Genomic DNA, 10,966 nt, shown 5'->3' with positions numbered 1-10,966 from the left:
TTAATTTTCGCAAAGAGAACAGAACGACGCTCGTCGGCGGGTTGTGATTAAATTTGAATATTTCAAGTCATCCAATTCGCGATGGAGGCTCACAAGATACCGCACCGAGAGAGTATGGGAGCCCTGGGGGGGTTGCACAATTGTCAGTGGGTGCTTCCACCCTCCATCACCCTACGTGCGTCACTTTGCCATGTTGTTGGCTTTTTGAACATTTCTCCTTGGTAAGCACAAAACTCAAATACAAGGCAAAAGATACAAGAATTCCGCGACATGATGGGATGAGATGCTACTTGAAGTGAACATCCTGGGAGAATGGGATAAGACGTAATCTTTTGATATTTCTCACCCAGAGTAACGGAGAGATGAAGAATTGGGTAGATGTTTTCTCGTGGGGATTCCCAGGAAGAAGTACAAACGGAGACAAATAAGCACGAGGCAGGAGCCAAAGAAGAGATTAACTTGGTGTTTTCTTCTACGTGATGTCACTTTCAGCATCTCTGCTCCACCCACACCCTTCATACCATTTCTGACGCGCATGAAAATTGTCTTATGAATAATCCAAAAATAATTCTACACTTCTGGTGAAAATGGCAGCATTTTCCTCTTTGTTACATCACTGAGAAAATGCACAGCAATTGGTCCTTTTTACTGCCTTGTCTCGCAATGTTCTGCTCAATGTCTTTTAAATGGCTTTTAAAACAAGACTCTTTCAGATGTTTTACTACATTTTAAAACTTTTTTTATTTTACCCCAATGAATGTATCATTCTTTCCTTTATTGCAAAAAAATCTTGACTATTACTGGAGGGTGAGGCAGTTAGCTACACTGAGAGAAATCAGAAAAAGTTAAAATAACATTCCGGAAATGTTAATTTTACCCTGCATTATTGATCCGAAATCGGTGTAAATTTTATGCTTTTTAGGTGTATAATGGGTTAAAGTTACCCTTTTTGATGTTAATTTTACACTTAAAAAGGTGTAAAATTAACATTAAAAAATGTTGATATATTTTTACACCTAAAAAATGTTAAAGTTACGAGGAAAAAAAATTAATCGCACCCTCTTTTTTCTCAGTGTAAAATAAAAATTTGTAAGAATCATATGACAATTGCATTTAGGCTTAATAAAAAATTCTTTTGGTTGGTGATCGGAAGACGATATAGTTCGATTGGTAGAATGCATGATGAGTTTTTATTACGGAGCAATTACTAGGTAAGGAAAATATGAGTGTCCCAGTTTTGTGAATTATCTTTTCGCAGCATTAGTCGAAATAGTTGCGAGTAAAAAATTTCAAGACCTTTCAAAAAATCCTAATATGTAAGAAATTCGTTTAAAAAATAAGTCTTATGGAGCGGTTGAATTATGGTTATAAAAAATTCAAAATGGCGAATTTTTGATTACCTTGATTACCCCGAATACTTATCCGAAATAATTGAAAAAGTAAATTCAGTTATGTCAACGCATAAACTAGTGATTAGCATAGATCAGCTTCATAGGAAAAAAAATATATATGACAAACGCTAAATGTAAATTTTTCTAAATTATTTTTGATAAGTAAGATTTCAATGCAACTTTTAACGAAAGATAGTAAAAAGAATAATAATTTAGAAAATCACAGAGATGAAAGAATTAAACTCAATGACAGTATAGTAGACTCTATCAAATTCGGGCATTTGCGACAGAAACGTAACAAATTACAAAGAAATACAGGCATGAAAGTGTTAGAGTGAGTAGAAGTTTGAATTGTCTAAAAGAACCTTGTATTTAAATGTAATTTCTAAAACAAACTTATATATCCTTGTAGCCAATAAAGAATATGCATACCCAGAACCGAAAGTTCTGGACAAGATTGGAGAAGTATTTTCGTAAGGTGACTTCAAATCCACTGGCCATCACCGGAGAGTCCCCTATCTATACGTAACACGCCAGTCTTTCATCCAATTATTGAAATCCTACGTTTTCTTGTTCGTCTATATACTTATATTAAATTTAAATAGAAGGATGTAGGACTGGGACTACATTGAACTAGGTTTACATTGAAAACGCCATTTTTCTGCATTTTCCTAAAGAAAGCAGAAGATCTAAAATAAATTATGGATAGATTCCGCTTTCTTTAGAAATATACGAAAAATAACGTTTTCAATATATAGACCCAGCTCAAAGTAGCCCCACGTCTCCCTACTCATATTTTTTTTTATAAATTTAATGAAAAAAGCCAAATACATAATGAAAAATCACAAAATAACTAAGAAGAACTATATCAAATTCAAACGTATCTGCTTCAATCATAACCATACTTGAAAAATGTCTACACACTTTTTTTCAAATTTACGATCACTCGAATTAAAAATTAGAATTAAAAATTAGAGAGAATCGAATCAGAATTATAATTGTACTGTAGTTCATAGAGTAAAGTAAAATATATCGCAAGATATCAAAGTGCCTCTTTCTGAAACTGCCCCGAACTCCCCTACAAGAATCAGTTTCTAATCACTTTGAATTAAATTCGTGGTCATCCGAGCTATATCCATATCCAAATACGAAAATACAAGAAACTCATCCGGCTTTTCGATTTTCCTCCGCTAAATTCCAGCGTCAGCAGAATTCTTTGGAATGCTTTTAAAAGCCAAGAACTCGCCTCGAGACATTGTGGCATGGAGCTCAATCGCAACCCTTTCTGTGGATTTTCTGCCTTGCCTGAAGTGTCGCTGCGATGTGACCTCAAACGGCTGATTGGAGGCAGATACAACCAACTTAATATAATTTGTTCATTCACCGAGGTCGCGTATCAGAAAACACACATTTTAGTATAATTAATGAGTAAGTAATTGATTGAGGGAGCCGGCTGAGGTAAATTACTATTTTCAGGAATCACATTAAAATTCACTTTTGTCGCCGATACCTTCAGGCCAACCATAAAAGAAACCGATTGTTCGATATGTGTTGTCGCTGTAAGATACCAAGGGGTAGCTCATAAAAAATCACAGTGGCTTAGGTTCTCGATTCCTGGAAATACTTTAAGGACTTCCTGAGTTGCCCTTGGGGTTCTTGAAAAAATATCTGGATTCTCCAAGTTCCTGAAAACACATGGGTATTCCTGGGCTCCTTGAAGATTCCCATTGAGTTCCCTGATAAATACATGGGTACCCCAGGTTCCTCCAGGGTACCCAGAAAAAGGTATACAGGTTTCTCGGGTTTTTTGGAAAATGTATGAGTACCCTGGGTTTCCTCTCCTGGTGAGTTCCCTGAAAAAATATATAGGTTCCCTGAGTTTCCTTAAAGATCTATTACCTTGGGTGCCTTCAGTTTTCTGTAGGTTCCCCGTAATTTCCTTGATAAAAATATAGGTTCGCCAGATTGTCTGATAAAATATACGGATTTTCCGGGTTTCCTGAAAAATATACGAGTATCCTGAGTATCCCGGGAGAGCCCTTAAATATTTATGGGTTCTCCTAGTTTCCTGTAAAATGTATGGGTATCCTGGGTTCCCTGTAGGTTTCCCGTGAATTCCCTAACAAAAATATAAGGGTTCCCTAGGTTTCTTGAAAAATGTGTGGGTACTCTGAGTTCCATGTAGGTTTCTTAAGAGTTTCCTAACTAAAACAAATGTATTCCCCGATTTTCCTAAAATTATGGTACCCTGGGTTCCTTGTAGGTTCCCCAGTTTCCTCATACTCTTGGGTTCCCTGAAAAAAATATATGGGTTCCGCGGGTCTCCTAAAGACGTATGGGTAACCTGGACTTTCTGTAGGTTCTCCGTAAGTTCCCTGAAAAAAATATGTGGGTTCGCCAGATTCCCTGATAAATTATATGGGGTTTCTGGGTTTCCTGGTATCCTGTAAAATGTATACACTGAGAAAAAAGAGGGTGCGATTAACTTTTTTTCGTCATAACTTTAACACTTTTTGGGTGTAAAAATATATCAACATTTTTTTAATGTTAATTTTACACCTTTTTAGGGTAAAATCAACATGAAAGAAGGGTAACTTTAACCCATAATACACCTAAAAAGGGTAATATTTACACCGTTTTCGGATCAATACTGCAGGGTAAAATTAACATTTCCGGAATGTTATTTTGACTTTTACGGATTTCTCTCAAGTGTAGGTATCCTGGGTTTCCTATGGGTTCGCAGACCAGACTGACTCGAATTCCTCGAAATGAGTTACCCCTTGTAAATTACCGTGAATGTCTCTGGGCTGCGGGGTTGATTTTGATTAAGTGGAACATGCTTTAAAGTGGATGTCCTGGGCCAGGAAAACAAAATTGCAAATTGTGGGGGCAATTGGTAGTGACTATCAACCCCTCTGTGACAATCTTGGGGAACTCCCCCTTGTGCTCCAATGGTTGCACTGAAGGCCAGAGATGCAATAAATTGCAGAACTTGCGGGCATGTGTGGTGCAATTAAATGCAAATTGACACCATCGGCAAACGTGCGCGTTGTCCAATTTGTCAATTGAAGGGCGGAAAATGCGCGCGCAAATTCAATTTTCCTCGGCATTCCGATAGTAAAAGAGACTCTCCTCCACTTTGGCGCGTAAATTAATTTCTCTTGGCAGCGCGTGCAATTGAAATTCTCTGATTTGCTCACCATTATTTGCTGATGTGCACCCAGAAAGGTGGCGATGTCTTCATATCGCGTTAATTAATTGCTCGATTACCGTAATTATCGCAGTGAGAATTAATCGCTGGACCCCGCGATCCTTTCCCCAAGACACCAAGTGCCAAGATATTGGCCGAGGAATGATTTATTGTGGCAGATTCTTGGCTTCCACCACACGCGAGAGAGTCGATGAGTCTCAATAATTGATCCTCGATTAGTTGCAACTTCCCAGACTCACCTCTCAAGCGTTCACTCTTCAAAATTTGCATAATTCTGTGGCAAGTATCTCTGCTCCACAATCTCACCATGTCTTCCGCCACGGCATTGTCAACAGGCACCGTGTTCAAATTAATATTTCATCCGATTAATGAAGAGATGACTTCCACAGGGGCTAAGTGAGAAAGAAATATCGTGCGGTTAAGTAACCGCAAAAATTTCTGGTATTAAAATGTGGTCAATGAGGGAGACCCTCACAGTTTCTCCATTTGATTCTCTGTCGTCACACCGAGACCATAAATATTCATAAAAGAAGGCATTAATTCAGTGCAATGCACCTCAACAGACTTAATTGGTGTCACATGAGGAAGCTCATGTTATTATCATCCCCCTTTCGGAATTTCCGACGTAAGTTCAAAGAAGTACCTGGGATTTCTGCACTTGTTGTTCCTGTCTTTTGACTTTTTCGTCTCGCTTAGTGACTTCCAGATAAATTACTCAATTTCCATTGAAAGAGGGTAAAATGCTTAATTTGCCAATTAACGCATTGAAAAACAAATCTTCTAATAAACATTTTTTAAAAATTTGATAAAAATCCTAATGATAAAACAGTATCGTGCACCTGATTAATGCAAATATGTTCCTACAATTTATGTTCCAAAATATACCGCCGAATGATAATTGTCTAGTCCCAATAGAGTTTTACTTAAAAAAATAAAAATTAAAAAATCAAACATCAATGCGAGATTTTGAAAATTCTTCAAGTTTGATCTTAAATATTTAGCAAACTGCTAGAGATTTGAAAGAATAGCCTAGATTCCTACAGCCTCCTACTTTACGAGTATAAACAAAAATTTAAAAAAGAAATATAATAAATAGTTAAAAAATAATTTTCCATTTTGTATATCGGTGCCCTAATCGTCCTTAAAAGTTTACGTAAAACCCAAAATTCAAAAATCGTTTATAACTTATTAATTTTAAATTTATTTTCGTTTTATTTTTATTTTGAAATTTTAAATGCAACGACAAAATTTTATTTTACAAAAATACTGTTCAATCCGATAAAGCTATTGATAAATAGGATAAAAATCTATTGATTGACCGGTAAATAACCTAGTTTGGTTAGTAAATAAAATATTTTTACTACTCAAACTGAAAGAGAGAGGTGTAGGGCGAATAAGTAGGGAAATTAAGTGTCTTTAAAATTGTGTTTTTATTTTCTATCTTTAAAAGAAATTGAGGTTTATCATAATGTAATTTAATTTCACAATTAGTTTGTCTAGTTTAATTAAGTCATGGTAAAATCCAATTCCGTTTTTTTTTTTAACCCCTATTTCAAAGGTACCCCACTTTCCGCTATACCCAAACCGCTCTTTTCGAATTTGCCACTGATCTGAAGCTTAAACGGTAATAGATATCAACTTCCGATCTTCGGAACCAAAACTGCAGAAGTCAATTTTTCTATTCAGATTACAACGGTCATTATTTTGAAAGCCGTGAGCTACTTCCCCTCTCTAGAACGGTACCGCAACAACGTGTTCGTGGGGAGACGGGGTCGGTAGGGATTTGACCGTGGATTCGGGAGCATGGAGCTTCGTGTTATAGGCCCGCAAGAGTGGATAATTGGTTATTCCAGCACTCAGGACAACAATAAAACACATTCATTGGATTATTTCGAAAACTGCTTCTAATTTTTTTTAATTTTCGGATAAGTTTTGGAGGTGCTCCAGGTGAACATTTCGTCTACACAAAGGAAAAACTGAGGCATGGGTAATCACGGGGTAGTTGCAAATATTATAGATTTTTCTTGATATTACTGCCCCAGTTTCCTCTACCTATGACTGAGAGAGTTTCAATATCGAATTTTCGAACCTTAACCTCTCTACAGTTCCCATTTTTTAACCGATTTGCTCAAAATTGGATTTTTTGGAAAGGTCTTGAAATTTCCAATCAGGCTGCATCCGCTTCTTTTTTATTAGGGTACTGAAATGGTCCCAAAGCAAGCCCAGGCACTGCGACTGATTAGTGTTAGTTTATTGTACCTATCCTCTTTATTTGTTAGAGCGCTATTTTGGTATTCTTAATAAAGGAGAGTAGGGTCGGAGGAACGTCTGTTCGACACGGAACCCCTATTGACGCTTTTGTCAAAATGTTGAAAATTATTTAATGTATCTAGTAAAATATAAGTAATATAACGTTTTTTTCTGTAATATACCTTTTGCTATAAACAAAGATGTTCAAATTTCATATCCCGATTGGTACAGAGTAGGGTGTCAATAGGTGCTGACACGACTTCTTAAAGTGTCAATGGACCTATAGCTTTACGTTGGGACGATTTCATAGCAGAGGTAGGGTAATATGTATTTCGCCCAGGAATATCATTCGTTGTATCTCAAATGCTGCACAGTAGCACAGGATGTAAATATTGTCCTCTTCGTCCTCTGGACAATATCGGCAAATCTCTTCTGTGCTGAGTCCTATTCCTTTTAAGTGGGAGCAAAGAGCGGTGTCCCGTAAGCAGGTCAACTAGCGGTCTTAACTAATGGTATTTTATTAAGATTAAGATCTCTTATCTCAATTTGGCATCTGGTTCCAGGATTAGCTTAGCACGCCGAAAACCAGGTCGTTTAGCTCTGTGTACCTTGTGCTCATTGGCTGCCTTCCCGTTGGAAAGGTCCTTTATACCGCTCCCAAATAGTCGCAAATAGACATTGGACCAAATGATTATCTAAGCTTCTTGATACGCTCTTCCACGTACCACTCAGCTTGGTACGTGAAAGCTGGATGGTTTAGCTCATAGTCGAGGACTGCTTATTTATGAAGAATCGCTTATTCGCAGCTAAGGGCCTCGACAGACCTGAGGATTAACCCAGACATGACTTAGCGCAATTATATTCGCAATAAAGGTTACATTAGTTTTCCATCATTTTCCACTAAATCGTGTTTCGGCTTAAGTCGTAAGTCTGTCTAGAGCATAATCTGGAGGTGTTACACGAGTCCTGCCTGGGCCGTTCAGTGATCCGCCAGTTACTGACCCCCCTCGATAGTGTGAACAAAACCCGGCCCGGAGAGAGACTGATTAGTCAGAAACTGATAGAAATGTAATCTGATCATTATTTTGATTATAATTACGTTAAGTCGACTGTCTGCTTAAATCGTAAGTATGTCTAGGGCATAGGTGCCTAAATATCAGGCTGACACTCGAGAATATTTAGTAGGAATTTGATGAAATTTAAAAGTATTTGGTAAAGGAAATGTGCAAGGACATTATATAATCAATGATCCAAAGCCCTGAGTGTCTGACAGTTTAGCATAAATTTTCACTACCAAATTTTAGAGGCTAAATATTCTCCAGGATCATCCTGAGTCTAACTTATCAGAAACGTTTAAAAAATGAAATTCTTCTTCGACGGTCTCTACTATATTAATTAAAGATTTGTACCTCAAGTTATTTTTACCTCGGTTCTTATATTAAAGTATAGTAATACTCAAAATATAAATATTTAAAGCAATTCCATTATTTTTCCTTTATGTGAAACTTACATAATATTTTAAATGAACCTGCGGAATATAAACAAGTCACAATATTTGGGTTCTTTTGCAAATTGCTTAGCTGTAAATATTTCAAAATATCATGCAAAATGTATGTTGAATTTTTAATTAAGAATTTAAACTTGAATTATCAATCGGTTGTTCCGGGCTTGTGAATAAGTAACTGCAAGACTTTGCGATAGTTGGCGGATTAGATACCTTCCGGGACTTGTGTTGGGTGGAAATTTCTCTCAGCGCCACTCAATTGAATCAGTGAGTAATCAAAAGAACCTCACGTCTTTGTCCAAGAGTGACACGAGATCTCTCATTTAATTTTCACCCTGTTTAATAAATGACCAAAAGAGTCCAACAATAAAGTGGAACACATCATCATAGCTGTGGGGATATTATAAGAAATGGTGAACGTCTCTTTGGATGTGCTTCAATGAAAAATGCATATTTCATGAAGGTGGTATGTCTAAAAAAGAAGAGTGGCTATAAAAATAAAGTCTCTATATTTAATATGTGTAACAACACCACACACGGCACTTTAATAATGTCAGCAATCAACGACAATTAAAGAAGAAGTGGTAACTTTGGCGCTAAGGACAGTGGCCTCGTCGCTAACGTGCGTTTTACATGAAGAGATATCTGGGACTCTTGCATAAATCCCCCTCATGGGTTTGCTATTTGAACACAATTGTTCGATTTCATGATGGTGACGATGGCAAAAAATCTCAACACTGAAGAAAGCGCCTTTTCAATATCATTGCAACATGAAAAATTCTTTAAATTCTGCAATTTTGTCTCTTCTGCAACTTTATTCCACTCTTGTTGTGCTTTTGGGGATGGAACAGGTGGAATATTGCTTAAAAACTTTAGCTTCAATAATCCTGCAACTGATTACAACTGAGAAAAATTTATATATCAAGAAGATCATACAAGAACTATTCTAAGTTCCTTTATAAAAATTCATAAGACCAAAAGTATCATGGAAAGATCTGACCGAATTTATTAAAAAATGGAATTGATAAGAAAAAGGGAGGATGGGGCAGTTTCATAAAGGGGCAATTTTTCATTACCTGATATTTTTCTACCCCTTTGAGAGGGATGAACAATATCTTCAAATTACTAAAGCAGTAACCTAAGTTCCTACCTAGTACCATAACACTACTTAGTACCTAGTGACCTAATAATATAATATAATTGCTCAAAGATTTAACTATGCAACATTTAACTGAATTAATGTGCTTTTAGAACTTTGAGCAAAGTTTTTACTCTTAAAATTCATTCATAAGATCAGGGGCATGACATTTCTTATGTTTCCCATATGTTTCTAGCGCGCCGAAGAAGCTTTTGAGTTTATTAGCTGTTTTCTGTCAATGTAGAATGAATTAGCAAAAACTCTAATATAAAATAAAAGCCAATTTAATAACGAAGACTCAACCGAAAACCCCAAATTGACAACCTACGTAGTTTTGAAGATATCTCGTGAAATGTGTACGAAAACAGGAAAATATTTACAATAAAACTGGTCACATTTTTCAGAGCTAATGTCACCCCCTGGCATAAGATACTAAGATACTACCCGTCAAATAATTTCGTCAGATATCTTTCAGATTTCTGCAGAAAATATCTACACCTCTGCAGAAAATCTGTCGAGAAATCTCTAGATATTCCTACGAATTTTATTTGGGCTTGGGACAAAATTCATCAGAAATTTTTGCAGATTTTCTGACGAATCCTGGTGCATACTCTGACGAATTTCTGTATAGATATTTTGCCGATTTTCTGTAGATTTTTCTACATTCCAGACTTTCCAGACAGATGTGTCAGAAAAGATGGAATATTTTTCACTGAAGTCTGCAAAATTCTATAGAGTTATTCTTGGTGATATCACAGTGTTTATATAAAATAAAGAATTCTGTGACGCCGTGTTATAAGTAGAGAATAGTGAAGTGATAACTTTAAACACAGTGTCGACCTGAATTTCGTGTTTTTTGTATCATTCCACGGGCGATTTTTAAGAAATTAGTATTTTTGCTCGCATTTTTTCATTTATCTAAAATGTTTAATCGTTAATGCTTGTTAAGCAGAACATACTATTTTCTTTGTAATTTCTACAGTTTCTTGATAAATCAACAATATTTTTGTTGAGACAATGGAGACTATGCAGATTTCCAATGCAAAAATTCTGCCGATAATCTGCAGATTTTCGGCAGAATTTCTGCCGAAAATCTACAGATTTTCTACGTAGAAATTCTGCCGAAAATCTACAGATTTTCTCTGAATGTTCTAGAATATACCGTTACAATTCAAAAAAAACTTCCGAGTAAAATCGGCAGGTAGAGCAATGATTTGACGGGTATTTTAACATGAAACCATTAGAAAATTCTTGCAAATATAGTACTTCAGTAGATAATTCCAATACTTTTAAAATTACTAAAAATCAAAAGTTCTGGAAACTTTCGTTTTAATGAAGTTTTTTTTTAAATTAATTGCATAGGTAAAATCAGAAGCGCTACACAGTTAATTATTTAGTGGACATTTTATTACGTTAACTTATATAATATATTAGGAAACTTTTAAGGGTAAACTCTAAAGGTTTCACTATTA

This window comes from Phlebotomus papatasi, chromosome 1, assembly GCF_024763615.1.
Source record: "Phlebotomus papatasi isolate M1 chromosome 1, Ppap_2.1, whole genome shotgun sequence".
Lineage (NCBI taxonomy): Eukaryota > Metazoa > Arthropoda > Insecta > Diptera > Psychodidae > Phlebotomus > Phlebotomus papatasi.
This window is presented reverse-complemented; position numbering follows the sequence as displayed.